This window comes from Amblyomma americanum, chromosome 1 (genome assembly GCF_052857255.1).
Source record: "Amblyomma americanum isolate KBUSLIRL-KWMA chromosome 1, ASM5285725v1, whole genome shotgun sequence".
Taxonomy (NCBI): Eukaryota; Metazoa; Arthropoda; class Arachnida; order Ixodida; family Ixodidae; genus Amblyomma; species Amblyomma americanum.
Genome location: NC_135497.1, coordinates 541,087,910 through 541,113,141, shown reverse-complemented (window position 1 = coordinate 541,113,141; position 25,232 = coordinate 541,087,910). Strand labels below are relative to the sequence as shown.

General features: G+C 48.7%; 1 long non-coding RNA gene and 1 pseudogene across 1 annotated transcript in view; both read left to right on the top strand.

Moving 5' to 3' along the window:
• LOC144116302 (uncharacterized) overlaps window positions 1–25,232 on the top strand; it is a 503,566-nt gene that overhangs the window by 134,370 nt on the left and 343,964 nt on the right. The window lies entirely within an intron of this gene.
• LOC144107846 (uncharacterized) lies at window positions 11,797–13,467 on the top strand (annotated as a pseudogene).

Below are 25,232 nucleotides of genomic sequence, written 5' to 3'. Positions count from 1 at the left end.
AGCAAAGTTCATTTGGGACGTATTTTGAAGGGGGGGGGGGCACCTCGGCAACGGGCGCGTTCTTCTTCGCTTTCTTTATCCCACGGATAAGGCGCTGCGTCCGTGTACACTGTGTTTTCTAGTTTAGCCAAATGGCGTTCCACATAATCTGCCAGCGCCTGTCTTCTAGCCGCGTGGAGATTCGGGTCCATGTTCTTTGGTATAGGACAGACTTGGAAGGTTTTACGGATGTTGCTGGGAATATCGGCGGATCGATCAAAATGCCCTTGCATGTCGTAACCTAATCTCTTTAGGAGTGCTCGGCAGGCGGCTGACGTTCGGAGTCTAGAATTCTGCGTCTTGAGCTGTGCTTCCGCTAGTTCGCTGAAGGTGTTGCTGAGCCCCAGCTGCAGCAGCTTGTCGTTTGGCGTGTTTCTAGGCAGGTGTAGCGCCGTCTTGTATGCTTTTCTTAAGAGCGTGTCAGCTTGTTCCCTTTCTTGCTTGTTCATGGGGTGGTACGGGAGCGAGTAGGTGACTCTGCTGACCGCAAAACTTATGACCAGTTTTATCGTATCAGCTTCTTTCATTCCGTATCTTCTTTGGGAGACCCTGGTTATCATACGACTCACCTACTCCGTTGACTTTTGGAGCAGGCTGATCGTGCGGCTGCATTTATTACTTCCTTGGATCCACGTGCCCAAGACTCGCATCATGTTTCTCTCTAGTATGTTTTGTCCCTCGAGCTAAGAATAATCAATGCCGCCGCAGCACAAGAATATATGCCGCCGCAGCAGTCGTGGATTACGCTGGCAAACCGATCACATACGCAACCCTACGGGGCCACACGGTAGCAGACGGGGAGGAAGTCGCCGTTGCACTAGCGGCGGCCGAAGGCTATCGGAGAAACAAACCACTGATCATATTAACAGACTCGAAATCCACATGCAGGAACTACGCGCAAGGTAGAGTCTGCAAGGCGGCCCTAAGAATCCTCCACGAAACAGGGCCCCCAAGCCAAAAAGTAACCTACAAGATACTCTGGATACCGGCACACACGGGGATAGAGGGAAACTCCAGGGTGGACAGATTAGTTTGCGAGATCACGTTCCGAGCTGAGCTGTTGGAGACCCTAGAGAACCCTTCCATAGTGGAGCCAGTATATGCGGAGCTGCTAAATTTCTACAGAGGACAGAGGCTCAAGTACCCTCCGCCACACTACTCATTAACACAACAAGAAGCAGTGAACTGGCGGAGACTGCAAACAGGAACATTCTTCAATCTATACATTCTACACAAAATGTACCCTACACAATTCAGGGACACATGCCCGTGGTGCGGGGAAAGCTCATTACATGGGAGTGCAAACGAAATTATGCATTCCACAAATTGAAAACCCCGAGTGCGGAGCAATGGGAGGGTGTGCTCAACAGCAGCGAGCTCACAGCCCAAAGGGCCCTTGTTCAGCACGCATGCGAAGCAGCAAGACTCAGCGGAGCCATGGAATAGGGGCCCGACCTTGCGAAGAGGCCAGACGTCAACGATGAAGATGACGGCACACCGCTAATCTCATTGAGATTTCAATAAATGTTTTTCTCTCTCTCTCTCTCGCGTGTTTTGCCTTGTAAACCAAACAGCTAACGCTCATTACTTCAACGTCTTCCAGATGGTGGCGGCCTTTTTTTCTATCGAGTGCGACGCAGTGGCAGAAGCCCTGCTTGCCTTGCTGCCGTTTTTCTGCTTCGCACTCGATAGAAAAGCTAGTAAAACAAACAACACAAACCAACGTAATCGCGTCAAAGAACCGAAAGGCGCCAATAGCGATGCGCCCTGCAGCATGTTCGGCTTTAGACGCGGGCTAGAACTCAATCGAATCAAAGAAAACGACCTCGAACTCAATGTTGAGGAACTCACAAAAACAATAAAGGAACAACAGCGGGAACTCTAAACGACTAGAGCTCTTCCAAAAAAAACAAACACAGGCATCCAACGAAGAGAGACCTTGAAACACGAAAGCAACAGATCATAGGGCAAATCCAATCGCAAATACAACAGATGCAAGTACAGCTCTAAGGGCAGACCTCAGAGATCCAAAGGGCTGTTTGAAAACAGACATACCGAAAACATTAGGGAAAGAGCGTACAACTATCCAGCGCTAACGGCTTTCGATAGCCGACAAGGCAACAGCAGCAACGCGTCAATATGATCAACTGGCGTCAGCAAGAACAAGATTACTTAGATATTTGGCAATGGAACAGCAGAGGCTACCATAGAATACAGGGCCTCATAACACATTATATAAACACACAACACACACACCGCCATGTAATTGCGCTCCAAGAGATTAGAATCAAGCCCACTTTACAGGGGTATCAGGTTTGCGAGAGTCAAAACGAAGGTAATGCGGCTGTCCTTGTCGCCAAAGCCATAACCGCCATCAGGCACGATACCCTCGTGGACACCGACATAGAGCACGTGCTTGTTGAAATCATTCCGATAAAACGACAGGGAGGGAGCACGTTCGTAGTGAACGGGTACAGCCCACAGAGACAAATAAAAGGCTAATTCTCTGAACTCTTTCATGAAGCGCACAAGCTGGCCAAAGATGATGCACTCATCATCGTAGGAGATTTAAACGCCATGCACAGGAGTTTAGGATACTAAAAACAAGACATCAAGGGAAGAACATTAGCGAAGGAAGCTGAATGCTTTGACTGCAGTCTAATCACAGATCCCGCGACTCCGACGAGAATCGGGAATAGTGTTCAACACGGACACTTTCCCGCACCTCCTCTTCGTAAGGGAGAGCAGGGAGTCACAGTGGGAAAAAACGGATGAAAACCTAGGCAGCGATCACATTATCCTACGGACGCGAAATGCATCGGATAATATAAGACGCCAGAATGGACCAGCACAAATCACAGGCCGGAACGCGTTTCGCGGGGAGTGTAAACAATCTGAAGGCGGTATCCAATCACTGGAGGAATGGAGCGGCATGCTGAGAGAAGCGCGAGAAAAATGCACAAAAAGTATAAGGAGAACAAGAACGCCCAAAGTAGACGGGCACCTCCTCACAATATGGAAAGCCAGACGCTGTCTCACCGAAAGATTGCGGAAGAAAAAGCACAGAATAAGATAAACCAAAGATAGCAGAAATCACGACAAAAGATAAAAAAATATGCGACGCAAATCGGGAAACAAAATTGAGAATAACTGGATGACTCGCTTAGGGGAACTTAAGGCGCGACCAGAACCTGGAATCTCCTAAGAGTAATAATCGATCCGACCAAAATCAAGTAGGTAAACAATAAAGCTATCCACAGGTTCATCCACTGCTCGGAATTATCTGACACCACCATCACAGAGAAGGCACGAGGAAAATGTTTAGGCGAACACAACCCCCCGCGATACCATGGAAGGTATCGGGGAGCCGAAAGCTAGGCACTCGAGCACCCCATAACTGTGCAAGAAGTTTCCGAGCCCATAAGGAAGATGACCAGAAACACGGCAGCAAGAGTGGACCGAGTGGACGACGCCCTGATTAGCAACCCGAGCGACGACCTGATAAATGTGCTCGTAAACTTCCTTGACAAACGCTGGGAGGCGGAGACGGTTGCCGAAGATTGGAAACACGCCGAAGTAATAATGATACCTAAACCTAGTAAAAATCTACAAGTTGAAAACCTCAGGCCCATATCGCTCACGTCGTGCCTTGAGCGGGTGGTGCCGCTAGGACTGGAAAATTACATGGGAGACAATCGACCGTGTACCCCACACCATGTTCGGCTTCAGAGAAAAACACTCAACGCGGGACTCGCTCCTCCAAATACAAGATGCACGACGGAACGTACGCCGAACGGGTGAAAATGTCATAATGGCCCTGCACATCAAGGGGGCATTCGATAACGTCAGTCACAAAGCGCTCCTTATGGGGCTAGACGACCTGGATTGCGGACGTAGAATCCACGGCTATGTCAAAGTCTTTCTGTTCGATAGAACTGCCACCATCAGCATAGGAGGCCTTCGATCGGACAAGATTCACACGCCAAACAAGGGAACACTCCAAGTGTCAGTCATCTCACCCATACTCTTCAACATAGTTATGGTAGGCCTAGCTAGAAAACTAGAAAAGATTGAAGGCATCACGGATGCCATGTACGCCGACAACATTGCCGCCTGGACAAACACGGGCTCCCTCGGTGAGAAGGAAGACAGACTAGAGGAACCGGGCTCATGTGTAGAACAATACCTCGGAGAAAGGGGATTCGCATGCTTTACTGAGAAATCGGAACTGCTGCGGGCCTGGAGAAGCAAAAAAAAACCCGGACCGTCCCAGCCAGTGAGGAGCTGAAACTCAAGACCTAGCAGGAGGGAACGCCAATACCCGAAAAGACAAGAAAACGAATCTTGGGCATCTGGGTTCAATCCAACCAACGCAGTTGTGACACTTTCTCTCTGCTCAACGGAACAATGCTACAGGTCGCACGCATGATCACACGCATCACCAACAGGCGACATGGCATGCGCGAAGAGGACACACTAAAACTAGTCAGAAGCATGTCGTTAGCCAAATCACGTGTAGCCTACCCTACCAGTGCCTCAACAAGAGCGAAATACAGAAAGAGGATGCCCTGCTTCGCAAAGAGTGTAAGAACGCTCCGACTACGGCACAATTCGTCAACAGAAAAACTCATGGCCCTGGGAGTGCAAAACACCTTCGAGGAGCTTCGGGAGGTGCAGCTTGAGTCGCAAAAACTGATGCTGCTGCAGACAACGAATGGAAGAGCGCCCTTACCTAGACTCGGACCGTGAGCAGATGCGCGAACTGATGGGGACAGAAACGATCCCCGACGAGCTTCGCAAGACCCTCAAGGTAGCGCCAATACCAAGAAACATGGATCCCAACCTCCACCGATGCAGAAGAGAAGCGAGGGCAGAATGTATCGAGAAAACATAAGCTCTTCACGATACGACCGTGTATGCAGACGCGTCCTCGAGAGGAGGATACACCAAAATTGCAGCGGCCACGGTGGTCGATTCGTCTCTACGCGAAATAACCAGCGCATCTATCAGTGACTGCACGGTAGTAGAGGCCGACGAAGTAGCGGTTGCTCTAGCGGTGGCGAAGGGCTATAAAATGGTGGTCGCTAACAAACATCCTGCAGAAATTACATGTATTGCAGGATAGGTCGTCATGCGCTCCGTATACTCCCCGCAGCAGGTGACAGAATTAAAAGCTACAAAGAAAACGACAGGACCACACACAAAATTGTGTGGGTACCGGACCACAGGGGGTGGCTGGGAACCAAGAGGCCTACAGTATAGCTCAAGGATACAAATGTTTCCGAGCATCCGACGAGATCGTAGAACTCGTGCCAGCACCCACGGAATACTTGCCATACTACAAAACTACAGAGGCAGAAGAATCCGATATTCCCCGTCGCACAAATATCTCAACAAAAAAGAAGCTGTCACTTGGAGACAATTACTGACACGTTCTTACTCAAACCTACACAAGCTAAACAAATTGCACCCGACAATATACGCGGATAAATGTCCCTGGTGCGACAAAAAACTCACATTATAACATATCACATGAGCCTGTCAAAACATAAACGTGGTCCCAAAAATACAAAACCCGAGTGCGGAACAATAAAAGACTGTGCTGTCCAGAGACCGCCGTGAGAACCAAGGTCTGGCTCAGCGAGCTCAACGGGCGGCAGTGGCCAGCAGAGCAGTAGGCTGAGAGCTACCGCATATTGATTAAAAGTGGACGATGTCGTCAGAGATGACTCCTGGGGCTACAGCCAAGGAGAGAACATCTCTGAAGATGCCCTAAAACCACAGAGTGCACTAAAGTTTTTTCCTCTGCCTCCTCCTTTCATTTCGTCTATCACTCCTTCCATTATCCCTTTCATTACACCGCGGTTCGGGTGTCCACCGAAATATGTCAGGCAGCTACCGCGTCGTTTCCTGTCTTCAAAACCCATTTTTCAAATTTCATCTGACCCGCCGCGGTGGCTCAGTGGTTAGGGCGCTGACATCGCACAACACACGGGAGGCTTTGCGTTTCGCCTCCACCGAAACGCGGCCGCCGTAATTCGGTTCGAACCCGGGTTCGAACTCCGTTTCAGTAGACGCGTGCCTTAACCACTGAGCTACCGCGGCGGGTACCTATCCAGTGCGCGGAACGCACTCAACGTTGCAGAGGCCAAGCCGCTGCCACCTTCCATGGTGGCATGGTGGGCGCGCTGCTGATCCAGTGTGCGGAACGCACTCAAAAGTTGCAGACGCCAAGCCTTTTCTACTTGCCCAATACACTACAGCTTTCGTTCTCAGCCAGGTTTGGCAGCAGTTAAGCCGCACCTAATCTTTTGCCACCTTTTAGCGGATCGAAATCATTGCTTGTATTAACGGTTCGTTCAAGTTGACCAATGGAATAAATGACTCGCTCGTGAAGGGTTTTTCTTTTCTACAGTCAGAAATTTTGAAAACAGTTCTGCAGCCCATCTAATGCCCTGTGTAGTGTCTTTGACGGTACAGTCTCCCCAGCAGTTTTTGGAAGGTCATTCAGCTGTCGACAGTAGTTTTCGTCAAAGTAACCATGGAGCATGGTACTTGCTTTATAATAGACGCTCAAAAGAAATTTCACGTCAGTTCAATTTCATGGTAATGAATATGTTCACGCGTAGAGCGTACTAACCACTCGACACCGCGGCGGGTAACAGCGGTCCGCAAGAAGGATTTTGGGCCCCAAAATTTCAAGTTGTTTAAGTCTGACAGATTGCGTTCGAATCGCCGTGGCAAGTAGCACAGAATGTCAAGCCGCAACTTGCGCAAATCGTCGCTCGGGAGTCAACCCATACACCTGCGCATGGATGGGCGTCTGAAAAAAATTGCTGACTCCAAATTGTCGGAAAAGTGCGGGAGTAACCGCGTTCGAATCTGTGTGATATGTAGAACAGAGCTACTTCTCGCAATCTGCGCTATCCATCGTACCGGAGTCTCCCGTGTTCGAGCCCGACTGTAGCGGCCGCGTTTCGTTTGAGGCGAAACGCAAAAAGCGCCCGTGTGCTGTGGGTTGCAGTGCATTTTATAGATCCGTAGGTGATCTAAACAATTAAGGCGTAAGCCTTTCTTGGCGACTGATAGGCGTGGACGGGAGTCGTAGAAGGAAGTTTGTTGACGGAAGCTGTAGACGCAAGGTTGTGAAGTGTTGTCTGCTCGAACTGTCAATCGAAAGTTATATGATAAAAAATGAAATGCAGAAGTTGATTAAGCAACACCGCTGTAATAAAATAAAAAACCTAAAATTCGAAAAATGAATTGAAAATTGAAAATCAATAAAGACAAACATAAATATAAATAAAAGTGAAATAATCAAAAATAAAAACGGAAATAATAATAATAATAGAAAAAAGTAAAACATGAAACGAAAAGAACAAAAACTGAAAAAATAATATGAAAAATGGCGAGAAAAAAAGAGGACAATTAAAGGCTTTCACATTTCCACTTAACAGAGAAAAAAATTGGATGTCGGGGAAAGGAAATGGCGCAGTATGTGTTTCACATCTTGGCGGACACCTGAACCGCGCAGTAAGGGAAGGGATAAATGAGGGCCTGAGCAAAGAAATGGGGAAAGAGGTGCGATAGTGGAGGGCTCCGGAATAATTTCGACCCCGTGGGGATCTTTAACGTGTACTGACATCGCACAGCACACGGGCCCCTTTCCATTTCGCCTCTATCGAATCGCGGCCGCCACGGTCGGGTTCGAACCCTGATACTCCGGAGCACTAGCCGAGCGCTCTAACCACCGAGCCACCACTGCGGGTAGGGGCGCCACAAGTGTTGGGTGACGGGAGCGGTTGCATACCGCGTCTGCTCCGTGACAGATCGCAATCAATTGCGATACACCAACTTTTCCCCCTGCAAGCCTGGTATCATCGTCTCCAGGAACCTCAGCAGCACCCGTCTAAACCACGTTTATTAAGGTGGGGCCAATTTTTGACCACTTTTTGGTCATTTGAAGCTTTCGTCACGCCGCGGTGCTGCTAAGCCTAACGGCGCCGGGGCCTGCGATGGCCCCGGTCGGGGATCCCTCGGCTCTGGCGGCTCCAAACCAAGTCACTGGATACGACCCGCAGTCCTTGCAGATCGTAACAATGGATACCCATCAATCCGAGGATAAGACTCAAGGCGAGTATCCTCTACCAACCGAGGACGATTACCTCCAAGATATGGTCCGCGTCTGGCGCGGAAAGAAGAACGCGGCGGCGGCATCGAGGGCACTGGTGCTGGTGCCACCCAGCAACAGGCGCCGGCTTGCTCTACGCATACGCAGGGCGGGAGGGCGCTAAACGCGGCCTGGAAGAGCTCCAAGCAACTCCGGTGGCGGCCGCAGAACACGCCGCGCATTGAAAAAGATGACATCGTCGTGGTGCTGAAACCAAGAAACACGGTCGACCTCAAGGCAACTTTTGGTCCTGGACGAGCCGGTGCTGCAGTCCGCAGCATCCTCGGGGACGACACAAATGCTGGACTTGAGGTGTGGCCCGTTTGGGACCAAAACGTCCTTTTATGTGCACTGAAATCTGTCGACGCCGCGGAGAAGCTACTCCGGGATATTGTGCTGCCGGTAGGGGAACGCGAGCTACCGTTCCGGGGACACCCTAAACTCTCCGGTGCGTTCTGTCGAGGCGTCGTGACTGTTTCGCCAGACGAAACGTCTGAAAGCGTTAAACGAAAACTCAGTGCGGAACAAAATGTGGTGTCTGTGTGCAAGCTAGGGGGAACCCCGGATGCGGTGATCACCTTCGCGGGGACCAAGGTGCCAAGGACGGTGTTGTACAGCTAAGAACGGCTCCCTGTTCGCCTGTACAAGAAAACAGTGCCAGCATGCCACCGCTGTGGCACAGTGGGCCATCGGGCCGATGCGTGCCCGCGACCGCAGCCGGGCCGCTGCAAACGCTGCGGAGTCCAGGTTCCCGATGCCACTCCTGACGGCCCGGCAGAACATGACTGTGTTCCGAGCTGCCTCATCTGCGGAGACGGCCACCCCGCCGGAGCTCCTGGCTGTGCCGGGCGGTTCCGGAAAGCCATCAAACCGAGCTCCCCATCCGCATCCAAACCAAAGACAAAGACGGGGCCCAAGCAGGCTCCTCCGCCCAAGGCCAAGAAAGCGCCAGCCGATCAGGAAACCAAGGCCAAACCCGGCACATCGAAACCTGTCAAGTCCGCGACCCAGGCGGTGCCCCCGGCCCTCAACGCCAGGGACTTCCTGCCCTTGGCACCCGTCCAACTACAGGTGAGCAGTTGGAGTAGGGCAGTCTCCGGGCCCCCTACCCGTCCCTTCCCTACCGAAACCGCCCTACAGCAGCAGGTAGAGGAGCTCAGGAGTCAGAACAGAATTCTAACGCGCAAAATTCAAGAATTAGAGGCCAAACTGGCCGGGTCATCCGAACCAATGCAAGAAGCTGAGCCAGATGAAGAGGATGACGGATCATCCGTAGCATCTTGCCTCACTAGCGTTTCGCGGCAGTGCGGGGACACGGTAGTTGGATCTACTGGTCGTGTCACCGGCCTAGAGGCACTGCAGCGCCAAACCGAGCAACTGGAGGAGCAAGTGGCGGCCCTCCCGAATCAAATCATGTCAGCAGTCCGCGAGTCCTTCCAGGACATGTTCAAGGAAGCTTTAACGCAAGCACTTCCCGACCTTATGGCCCAGGTCACTGACTCGGTCCTTAAAGCCGTGCAGCCCTGGGTCAGCACCCAAATTAAGAACGCCACTAGCTGCGAATCCCCTCACCTCAAACGTAAGACAGCCTCCCGCCAGGCAGCGGAGGAACATGGTTCAGGCTCTGCAGCTGGTGGGTCGGTGCGGCCAATCGCTGGGGTTGCGCTGGCTCCCAGCCAGAGCTAGTCCGCTCGCCCGTAAATAAATAGAACAAAATGGCTAGCAGATCGAATAGGAATGATAAAAACCTTGAAAAATTCCTGATCATCCAATGGAACTGCAGGGCTTTCAGAGCTTGGAAAAAACGGTCACACCTCCAGCTCAACCTGCAGTCCCTAGGAGACATGCCGGCACTCATTGCCCTGCAGGGGCCCAGCATAGACGCTAAATTATCAGGCTACAGCACCTTTCAGGGAGGCGCCTCTACGTGCATCTTGGTGAATAAAGCTTACACCGTGGTTCAGGTCGACTTAGACTTGAGTACCGAGCAAGAATATACAATGGTCCGGGTACTGCCTCTCAGACGCCGCGACCCGTCAATACATATCCTCAACATATACTGCCCTCCGCATAAGCCGCGCGTAACTTTTAAGGAAATCTTCTTTCGCGCGATAAAAATGGCAGCCAAAGAGCCTCTAGTGATCGTTGGAGACTTCAATGCTCCCAGCCTTCATTGGGGCTATTACTTCGAACAGGCAAGAGGACGTAAGCTGGTGGAGCTCATCTCCACCCTCAGCCTCACGTTGCTCACGGACCCGGCGTATCACACCCGAGTGGGGAATTCGGTAACCCGCGACACGTGTCCCGACCTTTCTCTCGTTAAAAATGCTAGAGCGGCTGCTTGGGAGAACTTGGGAGATTCTCTAGGCAGTGATCACCTCCTTCTCTGGATTACACTCATGGCGAAGGCAGCGCGCAAAAAATGGGGTCAGGCCAAGCTGACCGATTGGCACAAATTCCGAAATCACACTATCCCTCCCGTACTATTTTCCGGCGGCTACGCGGAGTGGGCTAACCACATATACAACATTCAGAAACAACACGTCACAACACTGCAAACCACCGAAGAGATCCCCGCAGTGGACACCCACCTCCTGCATTTGTGGGAGGCGCGCCGGAGAATTACTAAACGGTGGAAAAAGCAGAAAACTAATCGCAAATTACGCGACCGCATAGCCAAACTCACAGAGCAGGCTGCAGCGTATGCTGCCGAACTCTCAGATTCAAATTGGATAGCACGCTGCGACGCCGCAGCTCATCAGATGAGCTCGAAGGGGACGTCGCGTCTCTTTCGCAGTCTAATCGACCCCTCCCAAACGAGAGGAGAGACGCAAAAGCAGCTCCGGCGGGCTCTGCCGGGGTATTAAGGTACGACGGCGCAACTTGCGGACACTCTGTGCGACAGGTATCTCTGTCGTACGGAGGACCAGCCTGGGCCTGAGTACATGTACTCTGGCAGGCCTAATGAAACACTTGATGCCCCTTTTGAGTTGCACGACCTTAAGGCAGCCTTAGCAAAAATGCGCCGGGGTACGGCTCCGGGACCGGATCACATAACAGTGAACCTGTTGGCGAACCTACCGGACCCAGCCTACCTCCATTTATTAGAATACATCAACCAGATCTGGGATGGGCGTCCACTCCCTCCCGAGTGGAAAACGTCACTTGTGACGTTTATCCCTAAAACAGGTAAGGCCGTGAATACGGACAACCTGAGGCCCATATCACTGACCTCATATGCGGGCAAGCTTATGGAGACGATGGTTCGGGATCGCCTCTCTCCATACCTGGAGAGTAAGGGCGTCTTTGCAGTCACCCTGTTCGGGTTTCGCCCCCACATGTCTGCACAGGATGTCCTTCTCCAGCTGCACAGGGATGTAATACGACCGACAACTATGCAACACAATGACAAAGCCATCCTCGCCCTTGACCTGAAAGGGGCTTTCGACAATGTTAAACACGGAAGCATCCCGGCCAACTTGAGTTCTACCGATTGTGGGGCTAGGGCCTACGCGTATGTAATAGATTTCTTGACTAATCGCCAGGCCTTCCTTCGGATTGAGGGCGAGGAATACTGCCCTTACATGATGGGAACACGGGGTACCCCTCAGGGAGCGGTGTTATCACCGCTCCTGTTCAACATAGCTATGATGCGCCTCCCAAGCCAACTGGTCCGGGTGGAAGGCATTCAACACGCGTTATATGCAGATGACATTACAATTTGGACCACTGAGGGGAGCCTTGGGGACATGGAGGCCCGCCTTCAGCAGGCCGCTTCCATAGTCGATGCGTATGCTATGGACTGTGGGCTCCAATGTGCTCCAGCGAAATCAGAGCTTCTGCATGTCAGAGCGAACCCAAAGGATATGACAGCAATTCACATCTCTCTGTCAGGAGGTCCTATTAGAGAGGTGGAGGAACTCCGTATTCTGGACCTTTTCATTCACCACAGACTCAGACCGGACTCCACCACTGTGAAACTCAAGAGAGTAGGCGAACAGGTAGGGCGTATGATCCGCCGCGTTTCCAACAAGCGGGGCGGTCTGCGGGGCAGGGACGCGCTTCGGCTCGTCTATGCCTTCGTGACTAGCCGGATCCTCTACGCCGTGCCATATCTCCGCACTACTAAGCAAGACGAGGCGAGAATAGACGCCATCATCCGCAAGGCAACTAAGCGAGCACTGGATCTCCCGGTGGCTACCTCTAATGCCAAACTGAAGGCATTGGGGGTGCTAAACTCGTACCAGGAGCTGCGGGAGGCCCACCTCGTGAACCAATACACGCGGCTCATGCAGACGGCCCCTGGGCGCCGCCTGCTAAACCGCTCACACATCCAACACGACTGCACTCCATAGGAGACGGAGCGAATCCCGGTACTGTGGCGCCATATGCTCTGGGTCTCCCCGCTCCCCCGTAACATGGACACCGACATGCACGAAAACAGACGACAAGCGCGGGCTCGGGCTCTTGAGAGACAACACGGCTCCCGACCCGGTGTATATTATGTAGACGTAGCAGGGCCGTCGCCCACGGGATTTTACACGGCCGCTGTTGTTCACCAGGAAATGCATGTCGATGGACTCTCTTTTCGAGCCCCGAATTCAATGCGAGCCGAGGAAGTAGCGATAGCGCTTGCTGCCGCCCACGCCAATTCGAGAATCATCATTACGGACTCCCGAAAAGCATGTGGTCATTACTTGGCTGGGGAGATCTTCCCCTTAGCTGCTTGCATTCTAAGACGGACTGCCACTGATCCAACACCGAAAAGAATCATTTGGGCTCCTGGCCATCAGGGCGTACGAGGTAAAGAGGCCGCTGGCGCGGCTGCCCGAGCGCTTATTTACCGGGCTCCTCATCCCAGCTCTTCTGGCTAGGAGGCTAACCAGCCGCTGCTGCGATTCAGGGAAATAATAACGCATTATAGCTACAACCACCGCCTTTTCCCGGCCCCTGCCAAGGGGCTGAGTAAGATGGAGGAGCGAACTTTAAGGCGCCTGCAGACAGGTACTCTGCTCTGTCCTGCAATCTTAAAGCATTACGATCCTAACACGGATGGGCGATTCCCGCACTGTGGGGAGACCTGTGATATCTTCCACATGGTGTGGGCATGTACTCAAAATTCCCACCTCCCCCCTTCCCCTACCCCTTCCAGAGAGGCATGGGAGACTGCCCTCCTCAACTGCTCCTCGCTTGAGTCCCAAAGGGCTCTGGTGAAACGGGCGAGAGACGGGGCATTGTCATGCGATGTCCCGGACTAGGGACGCCGACCATCTAGCGGGGCCACTCTGTGGCTCCCAAAGTCTATTGCAGCAGTTAAAAGTTTTCACCACCACCACCACTGCGGGTAGGAGGCGTAACTGAAAAGGCGTCCGTGTGTTGTGCGATGTCAGTGCACGTCAAAGATCCCATGGCGTCGAAATTATTAAGGCGTAAACATTTCTTTTCTCCTGATTGGAGTGGATGGATATTATAGGCGGAAGTTGTAGACGGAAGTTTATAGACAGAAGTTTGTACACGGAAGTTTTAGACGGAAGTTTTAGACGGAAATTTGTGGACGAAACTTTGTGAAACCAAATTGTCTGCTCGAACTGCCAATAATAAGTTGTATGCTCAAAAAATAAAATGTAAAAGTTCATTAAGCAACGGCTAACAAGCAACGTGTGTGGAATAAAAAAATCCAGAAATCGTGAAAATGAACAGAAAATAAAAAAAATAGATATTAAAAACAAAATTAAATGAAAAATAAAATTAAAGAAGCAACAAGCGTGAAAATTCTCAAAACAAAATCAAATATTAAACGGACGAAAAACGAAAGGTCGACGGAAAACAAAACAACAAATATTACAGCAAATAAAAGAAATCAACAACTGAGGAGAGAGAGAGACGACTGGGAAAGGCATTTCCTCCCATAAGCGGACTTATGTGCAATACTGTAATATTTTTCCCAGACCTCCACTACGACACCTCTTCCTTTCGTCTATCACTCCCTACTTTATCCCTTCCCTTACACCGCTGCAGATGCCGGGTCATTTCCTTTCCTCAAAACAAATTTTCAATTTTTATTTCAAAAGATATTACCCGCCGCGGTGGCTTTGTGGTTATGGCACTCTGGTACTGATCCGGAGTACCCGGGTTCGAACCCCACCGCGGCGGCAGCTTTTCGAAACGCAAAGGCGCCCGTGTGCTGTGCGATGTCAGTGCACGTTAAAAGATCCCCAGCTAGGTGGTCGAAATTACCCCGGAGCCCTCCACTACGGCATCTCTTTCACCCTTTCTTCTTTCACACCCACCTTTATGCCTACCCTTACTGCGCAGTTTAGATGTCCGCCGAGATGTGATAGAGATACTGCGCCATTTCCTTTCCCCAATAACCCATTTTCAAAGATAAACCACCGCATGCATGGGCGTCCGGCAAGGATTCTGGGCCTTAATTTGTCGAACAAGAGCGGGACTGATCAGTTTAGCATCTGCGTGATATGTAGCACAGAATTTCTAACCGCAACTTGCGGCAGCCTTCACTTTGGAGACTTATCGTAAACCAACGCTTGCTTAGGCATCTGCAAGAAGGATTGTGGGCCCCAAATTTGTCGGACAATCGTGGGATTGATCGCTCTAGCATCTGTGTGGTATGTAGCACATAATTTCTAATCGCAATTTGCGCCAGCCATCTATGTACCAAAGCGGCAATCTGAGAAACGTGATGAAAGACAGGATTGACACACGCAAAAATAAGTTCTCCTTACAGAATGTGAACGCATGAAGCATAGTAAACAAGGTCGCAGATGTGGAACATGTTTTTATTGAGTATGAACCCAACGTCATGGTGGGGACAGAGACTTGGCTACAGCTTTCAATTTTAGATTCAGACATTTGTTCTCCCGACTATATTATAAATTACCGTGAAAGCCTGGGTGGTTTTGCCAGGATAATATATTCAGTTATAAAACAACTGCCCGATTTAGTAACCGCATGGTGCAAGGTTTATCTAGGAACAAAAAAAATTCTTATAGGCGCGGCGTACCTCCCCCCCCCCCCAACCCTTGAAGTAAAGTCTTGGATGTTGAAGCAGTAAATAACTTCCTTGACGGTTTGCTTGCACACATAAAGATTTGATTTTATTTGATTGTGTTATTTCCACAAAGAAGCTGATATAAGGTTGTGGTGGAAACCAGGGGAAAAGCTGCAAAGGCAGCTTGACTCGCCCCAAGTTTCGTTTACAGTCGCAGCAGCAGGGCAGGGGGGAACTTGTTAAACAAAAACAAAAAAGAACAAAAGGCCGAAGGCAAAATTCAAATAACAACTTAAAAATATGCAGAAATGCATGAAAATAGGGTACACAGGAAAGAAGAAAATAAAATACAACCACAACTGTTCGCAGTCAGAAGAGCAAAAACACTTGGTACAGATTTCTACTGGAAAAGGTAAGCACTACGATATTATATTTAGAAAGGTTATCAGTAAACGGGGCATCCGGTGGCTTAACATTTTATTACCATAATTAGTACGTAGTTGAGGAATACACCAACTCTCGGGAGCTCGAGTTGTGTAACGGGTTGTGCGTATTGAGAGATTGGCGAGAAAGCTGAGAATGCAAATATTTTTAGATCTCTTCTGTAAGTTGAGAATAAGCAGTGGTTAATAAAAGGCAGTTCATTTTAGAGATCTGAGCGCACTGAAGAGAGCAGCGGAATGAAAATCGTCAGGCTTATTAGACACTTTTAGTTGGCCGTACGTAACGGCGTTACGTACGCAGGAACGTTGCGGGTCGCGAGAGCGCATGCGCAGAACGTTCCGTACGGCTGGGCCGCTTGCGTACGTACGCACGCATCGTGTCGTTGCGTGCGTGCGCTACGGGAACGTTACGGGTTGCGTTGACAAGATGGCGGCGCCCAGCTCGCCCGCTTCGAAATAAATGCATGTCGCCGCTGCATTCTCCGACGGGATAGCTCGCTCAAATGGTAGCGGTTCGCTTTTATTTCGGACACTCTCGCCCACACGCAGAAGTATAAGCGATAACTAGCCCCTGTTTTTCAGATAATTTGGCGATTTTCAAGCTGTAGGCCTAACCGTGTTTACCTCGTAGCAACGACACCTGGCGGAGCACTCCTCTGGCTCTTCTCAAATCGGCACATCTGCTTGAATACCGTTGGGTCACACTTGTTTATGTCAAACAGCCCGTGCCGCGAACGGTACCTAAAATATTCTTGACGCATTCCATGGCCTATCTCTTCTGATATTAAACTGCTCCCTAAGAGCCGTCGCTCCACATTGCGCATTATTAAGGCGTCAATGTCATCCCACCGCAGCGTAGAAATCACCAAAGGATTCGAAAGAATGCTTCTCGGCATTTCGAAAGCTGCTGCGGTAGTCGCGGAGCACACGAGAATCACAGCGTGATCACAACCACGAGTAAACAAGACAGCGAGAACGGCTGGAGGAGGATTGGCGAGAGGCTTGGCTTGGCTGATGTCAGGAACTTTTCAAACATCAGTTGTCATTTCTTGCGCCAGATGGCGCGGAGAAGCACAGCGGAGCATTTTAGGATGCGCTTGGTACGTCCACTCGGAAGGACGCTAACGTACGGCTAACTAAAAGTGTCATGGACGCGCCATTCGTACCGTACGCAACGTAGTGAGCGTTGCGTACGTAAGCCCGTTACGTACGGCCAACTAAAAGTGTCTATTGAATACGACACGGAAAACTTTCTTCTGAAAACAAATAGCGTATGAACGTTTGTATTTGTTGAATATAATTATAGCGGGGGTTTTAACCTGCCTTATGTTAACTAGGATGAAATGATTCCCTGAGTGTGTGAACGCGAAACTGCTGTTTTTATTTATTTCGGTTTTGTGCATGGATCTGCCCATATAGTTACACCTTATATGCGTATGCAAGTGAATTCCTAGTGTGTTCTCCACCTCATCTTCTTAAACGAATGAGCATCATCTAGACCATATGATGTTGGGGTGATAACTGGCTTACCTGATCTTTCAATAGTCAACATGATGATGACGTTGACCCCGTTTCGGAAAGCCACCCGGTTTCCGTTCTTAGTGCAGAGACTTTAATGTGGCAAATGACAACGCTATACTGGACGAGCTGCGCTTTTGGTTTGGCCACTTCCAAGAGAAACGTAATGATGACAATGTAGGTGTTAATGAGCCTGGCTGCATTTCAAGACAATAGTTCTCAAATGCGTATATAACATTGTACCTCTAAAACTAAAGCTCAAACGTAAACACATTCCTTGATTAACAAAAGAAATTATTCAGTTAAAGAGGAAAGTTAGCAGACGCAAGTATAGGTACTGTCGCTACCCCAATCTTGCCTTCCCTAATGAGATGTCAGCATTAAGTGGCCAACTCAAATCGTTGATAAAAGAATCAAAGCCCAGTTATTACAATCACACGCTTCAAACGTTTCTGCGTCAATCTCTACAAAAGTTCTGGAGGCACATAGCACCACGCAATGCATTGATAAATCAAATAATTAAGATCTGGACATTACTGCCGATCGGGAAGTAATAGCCAATGCTTTTTATATGACTGTTTTTTACAGTTTTCTTAATCGATGATAACGAATCAGTTGAATTGGACGTCTAGCCTATTGTTCTAGCAACAGAAGAGATAAAACTTTTCCTTGAAGGAATTACTGCTCTTTTTTGTAAAATCAGTGCAACAAAATCGCGGGGCACGGATGGCGTTCTTAATTTATTCTGAAGAGATATGCCCAATGGTGTGCACGGTACTTCCTTTTGATCTTTGAAAAATCCTTATCACTCATGATGGTGCCAGATGACTGCAGAGTCAGTAAAATAATACCAATACATAAGAAAGGTGACGCCCAAAATACCCACAATTATCGACCAATAGCACTAATATCAAAATCTTATAAGCTTTTAGAAAATATTACTGCCAAAGATATTCGACAGTTCTTATCAGAAAATGGTATCATTAGCTCAAATCAACATTTATTTCGGCAGGGCTACTCTACTATAACGCAGCTGACAGAAACAGTACATGACGTTTGTGGCATAACGAATGAAAAGGAGCAAACTAACATAATTTTTCTAACTTTCAGAAAAGCTTTTGACTTGGTTAACCATAGAAAATTACTAATGGAACCAAAGTATATATTGCAGAATCCTACTATATTTATTGGATTTAATCCTTCATAACTAACCGCCGGCGGTTTTTAAGCATACAAGGAAATAAGTCAAGCATATCACACTTAAAGGTGGGAGTACCACACGGTGCCGTTCTGTGTTTTTGAATTATATAAATGATTTGCTCACAGCTGCAGGAATAATGCTACAGCTAATTGCAGATCATTGTGTAATTTACCTGCCCTTCAACGCCATGAAGATCAGCTGAGGCTTAAAAACTACTCGTCGAAAATTATTGGCTGGTGTGACAGATGACAATGTCGAAGAACACAGAGAAATCTGTCTGCACGACAATATCACATAAACTCCAACCATTGGTCTTTGACAGCGCAACACAAGGTAACATACATAAATGAGTATATACACCTAACTTTTGGGTGCGCGCTTTCTTTGTAATGAAGCACAAGGCATTATTATACACAACTACCACGTGGTATTTTACGACTGCTAAAAAAATTGTCCGAATTTCTTTCGCGTGCTGTTTCGGTTTCGGTTTCAACAACAGAACGGTGACAGGTTAAATGTCATGTAGGCATGAAAAACTGCAACATAATTGGTGTTTCTACGTTCGCTTGCATTTGGGTGCTTGAGGAAGGCTGGATTCAGCACTAGTGAATTAAAAGAATGAAGCAACGATCATATCAGTGCCGCCGCGCTGGCTGAGTGGTTATCGCGCTCGGCTACCGGCCTGAAAGACGCGGGTTCAATCCCGGCCGCGGCGGTCGAATTTCGATGGAGGCGAAATTCTAGAGGGCCGTGCGATGTCAGTGCACGTTAAAGAACCCCAGGTGGTCGATATTTCCGGAGGCCTTCACTACGGCGTCTCTCATAGCCTGAGTCGCTTTGGGACGTTACACCCCCATAAATCAAACCATTTTATCGCAGTTTTTCAATGTCTCCGGTGGCGTATAGGCACACTTTGACGTCACAGCCATTATTCGGCTCTTTAAAACAAAACTGGACCAGCATTACAGAAAAATTAAGTTATAAGTTATTTTTGGTCATAGGCGAATAACACTTGGTGATTCATGCTAAGTAGTGTCTTCCGCATCGTTGTAGAGAAGAAAACATGCCACCTAAAATAGGTGCTATACTCCTTTAACGAGTAACAGAATACAAGTATCGGGTAGTTATTACTTCTTGAAACCTAAGCTGGAAATCGCACATTGTAAACTTATCAGTAACGCCAGCAATAAACCAGAATACATGAAACGAACACTGAAGTTTTCTTCCACTGGGAGAAAGCTAATCGCTCATAAGACGGTGCGCCGAACTTTGAAAAACGCCTGCGAGCGGCGGGATCCGTACGTTCTCTATCTGATATCGAATTTAGAGTTAGTGCAAAGATGTGCGCTCCGATTTACCTTTTCGGCGTATCGAAAACAGGATTCAGTTTCTCCGCTTTAAGGCAAAGCAAACATATGTCTACCCTTGACTTAAGGCGGAAGCAGAAAGGCTTAACCTTTTTCTATTCCATCATGAATAATGTGGTCCTGATTGATAAATAACAGTATATTATTATTATTTATTATTATTATTTTACATACTACAGTCCTATTGGGCTATTGCAGGGGTCGGTTTAAACAAAACAATGTAGAGAAACGAGGAGCACACATTGGCGAACAGCATAGAAAATATGAGTAGAAAAAAAAATCAAGAAAAGCCAAAAATTCAATAGCCCCTAAAAGTAGCTTTAAGGGAAGAGAGCACGTACAACCAGATAAATAATTACAGCATTCGATTACACGTGGTAAGAAACTGTACTTAAAAGTATCCGTGCGCGCAAAATAAGGAGTGATGTTTACGCTGTGGTGACTTCTACTTTTAGATGGTATAGCTGGGATTAGATGATCATTTGCAGAGGTGTGGCAAGAAGAGTTAATAATACAATGCAGAAATTTTAAAGACTCAGCCCCTGGTCGAGCTGAGAGCAGTTGCATACCCAGTGATAAAAGTGCTGGGGAAGGCGAAAAATCCCTGCCAAGCTTCTGGTATATGAAACAATTTACTTTTTTGTGGACTGCCTCGATTGGGGTAATTTTGCGTTGTTTATGAGGGTTCAGGAAAACAGAGGCGTATTTCAGTAGCGGACGGATTAGCGACCTATGTATTAGCAGTTTCGTATCTCTAGGAGCAGCTTTTATTGTGCGACGCAGGTATCCTAACTTTTTAAGTGCCTTTGAGGTTATTGAATCTTTATGTTGGGATCATGACATGTTTGGTGTAAAAAGAACACCAAGGTATTTTTATTGATTCACGCTCTGGAGAGGGGTATTCTTAATTTTGTATGTAAACACGGAATAATAATGAACGTCATAACGACGGTTTTGCGGATGTTAATCGTCGTTTGCCATGTGTCGCACCAAGAGCTGAATTCTGAGAATGATTTCTGAAGGAGTAAATGGTCATCAAGGCATGTAATTTTGTGTTATAACACGTCATTATCAGCATATAGACGTAGGTTAGAGGTGATGTCACATGGTAAGTCATTTATAAAAATCAGGAAAAGCAAGGGACCTAATAGAGAACCCCGTGGAACTCCAGAGGGCACATCTGCTACTCTGGAATTAGTTCCGTTGAAAGACACAAATTAAGAACGATTAGAAAGAAAACTTGAAATACAGTTGAGAAGGCGGGGGTTGTTCAGAATGGTGTTAAGTTTATATATTTTTTTCGAGTGGATCACTGTATCGTACGCCTTCGAAAAATCAATGAATATTGCGTCTATTTGATTGCCCGCATCAAGGTTAATGCAAATATCAAGAGTGAATTCATTAATTTGTGTCAAAGCGCTGAAACCGCGCCTAAAGCCATGCTGGGCATTCGTCATTAAATGATGTGATTCCACTTATTCCATGATGTGTCTGCAGATTATGTGCTCTAAAATATACATGCATGAGAGGTTAGAGAGATTGGTCTATTATTTAATATAGTTTGCTTGTCACCACCCTTGAATAAAGGGACAACTTGAGCCATTTTCCAGGATGAAGGAACTGTACAGGAAGCTAGACACTCACGAAATATGCCAGCAAGGTATCGAGAGGTCCATAATGAGTAGCGTACTAAAAACAAGTTCGGGATACCATCAGGTCCAGCCGATTTTCGTGTCAAGTTTCAATATCAGGTTTAAAACACCTTCTTTACGAATAATAGTATAATTGATTGGCACGGCACTACAAACAGTGATGACTGGCTGGATGACGTTAAATTGTCAGAAGAAGTCACGTTATTGTCACAAAGAGTCCATTTTTCTAATAACCCGCAATAACAATTCCAAGCGTGTAGAAGAAAAAAGAGATTCTAATGACTGCATGACGTTTTCATTTTCTGCCCAAACCACGCGAGACAGGAATAAACTGCCCAATAATATTGTATATTGTCACGCGTGAATGCGGGAGATCACTGATAAAGAGAGACAGCAGCGGTCTTCCAAGAACGTCTTGACCACAGCTCCAGATCGCTTCTTCTTTTCCTTCTTCAGGGGGCGCGTGCTACAGGTCAGCGCTAAGCGAACATGCACGAATGCACCGTGTCACTGGCCCCCCGGAAAGAGAGAGCATCGTTCCGATGCGTAGCCTGTGTGTTGAAAAAAAGTTCACTAGGAGAAGTATCATGTGCGCGTAAAAGTGCAGCTCTACCGCTACCGCTCGTAGTAAGGCTTGAGACAGACAACGTGTACCACCTCAGGGTGCAGGGATCGCCGAGACTTCTGAAAGCCGTCAGGAACGACCTCATAGTTGAGGTCTCCAATTGGCTTGATCGCTTTGTAGGGTTCAAAATACCGGCAGAGGAGCTTTTCGCTAAGTCCGCGTCGGCGAATGAGAAACCAGACCCATACACGGTCTCCTGATGTGTACCGAGCATCACAGCGTCGAAGGTTATAGTGTTGGGCATCTCGGCATTCTTGGTCCAGAATCCGCACTCTGGCCAGCTGACGAGCCTCTTCAGCAAGGTGCAGGAAGGTGTGAAGATCCGCATTCGGGTCGATGTCGTCCACATGCGGTAACAGTATCGTGGTCACGTCGCGGCCGTAAACGAGACGGAACGGTGGCATGTTTGTCGTTTCCTGTACGGCCGTATTGTATGCGAAGGTGACGTCCGGGAGCACTTCGTCTTTTGTGCTGAACGTCGACATACATTGACAGCGTGTAACCTAGCGTTTTGTTTAATTGTTCCCTTAAACCGTTTGTCTGAAGGTGGTAGGATGTCGCCTTTTTGTGGTCTGTATGACTGTGGCGTCGTACTCGACCAGTGTTCTCGGGACGTAATCCTCGGAATGAATTTTTTGACAGAAAATGGCGCGGTCATTGAAGTCAGTGACGTTCTCCGCCGAGAACGCAATCCACAGTGCTTCCGAATGTCCCGCGGCTCTTTACATCCTTGATGACGTCACCATTCCACCGCGTTCGAGTGTTGTGGCATCTGTCGGCGCAAAGACGCTGCGGAAGTTTGAAGATGTCGTCGAAAGCAAACAAATTATGCTTTTCGACCGCTGTCTTGCTGTCGCCAGAGGGGTCGTTTGCATCGAAAACAGAGAAACCGAAGTACTGCTTACGAATTTTGGAAGTGAGCACCAACATCTCAGTCTTGGGACCACTGTGCCCCACATTCATAGTATAGTCGACATTCGACAACCGCCCAGCCTTGCCATAGTGTCCTCAAGAGAAGTTTACACCCGCGCTCCCGACTTCCTGTACGACATTAACCCCACGCTTTCGCCGCAGCAGCGAGGCCAAGTAGAAAATCTCTTCCAGGGCTAAGCGATACCTTCTCGACTTCGTCCCGTGTCGGAAGAACACACTTGGCCACGCATCGGATCATTACGGATGACGACGTGCATCCTCTCTGACAGTCACCTTACCGTGTGTCTTACCCTGAACGCGTCGCAATCAGCCGTCAAATTAAAGAGATGCTTCGAGACAGCGTCATTCAGCTCTGCCGTAGTCCCTGGGCGGCACCTCTCATCCTCGTGAAGAAAAAGTTGGTACACTGCGGTTTTGTCTTGACTACCGTCGCCTAAACAAAGTAACTAAAAAAGATGTTTATCCTCTTCTTCGAATCGACGATACTCTCGATCGCCTCTGCTATGCAAAATATTTCTCATTCATGGACCTAAAATCAGGATATTTGCAAATCGAGGTAGATGAATGGGACGAAGAAAAATCCTTATTTATTACTCCGGACGAGGTCTGTGAGCTTAAGGCAAAGCCATTTGGTTTGTGTTCTCACCCGCAACGTTCCAACGGCTGATGGACACAGTTCTGGCAGACCTGAAGTGGCAGACATGTCTCCTCGAACTTGATGACGTTGTTGTGTTCGCTCCAACGTTCAAGGAGCACCTTCGGCGCCTCGAGGTTGTGCTGGAAGCCATAAAGACTTGTGGGCTAACGTTAAAAATGAGAAATGCCACTTTACTTACACTGAGCTAAAGTTCTTGGGTCACGTCGTCAGTTACAAGGGAGTTCGGCCGGACCCAGAAAAAACAAAAGCTATTGCCAATTTCCCTCCACCGCACGACCAAAAGGCAGTCCACCGCTTTCTAGGATTATGTGCCTACTAACGTCGCTTTGTGAAAGATTTCCATTGAATCGCCGTGCCCCTGGCGCGCTTGACGCGGACAGACGCGCCTTTCACGTGGGACGGCCCTCAAGCACAAGCATTTGAATCTCTTCAATTCCACCTGCAAGCTCCTCCAGTTCTGGCTCACTTCGACGAAAACGCAGATGCGGAGCTTCATACTTCCGCAAACAACGCCGGCCTGGGTGCCGTTCTGGTTGAAATCCACAGCAGTCGCGAACGAGTCATCGCTTATGCCGCCGCTTATGCCAGTCACGCTGCAGCTAACTACTCAGAAACTCAGAAAGAGTGTCTAGCGATAGTGTGGCGACGCCGAAATTTTGACCCTACCTTTGCGGAAAACGTTTTACTGTAGTTACGGACCATCATGCCTTGTGTTGGCTCGTGACCCTCAAAGATCCGTCAGCCCGCCTTGTCAGATGGAGACTGCGCTTTCAAGAATACGACATGACAATGGCGTACAAGTACAGCCGGAAGCACTCGGACTCCGATTTCCTCTCGCGCGCCCCAGTTGAATCCCCAACAGAGGACGGTATCTACGACGACGACATCACCTTAAATGCGATCAGTGCAACGAGCCTCGCTGAAAAACAATACGCCGACCTAGAACTTCGGCACCTACCCGCCCGGCTCTTCCGAAGGCTTTCAAGCGCTCGGTAGCGTCACTCTGCGTTCGCCATAGTGTCCTCGTGAAGAAACATTTCGCCGAAAACAATCAACAATACCTTATGGTCATACTGACAATCCTACGTGACGAAATCCTTCAAGCTTCACACGATGAACGTACTTCTGGACATTTGGGTGTAGCCCGCACGATTGCAAGGATCAAAGAGAAGTATTACTGGCCCGGCCTTCAGTCAGACGTTGCGCACTACGTCAGAACGTACCGAGTCTGTCAGCATCGTAAAGTGCCCTCAACAAAACCAGCTGGCTTCTTAAAGCCAATAGCACTACCATGGCGGCCTTGCCAGCAGATCGGGATGGACATGCTGGGCCCAATCCCTCTTTCTCATTCCGGAAAAAAGTGGATCATCGTGGCAACTGACTACTTGACACGATACGCGGAAACATCAGCTCTGTCAAGCGCCACACCCCTTGACGTGGCAAAATTTTTCATCCATCAGATCGTTTTGCGTCACGGTGCACCGGAGATCCTAATCAGCGACATGGGTACAGTATTCATGGCTGACCGGCTGCAGCAATATGAAGAGAGTTAGTATGCTTCCACAGGCCATGTTCAGCACTGATCTCCTCATCACCTGAGCATGTTTTGTGCAAATG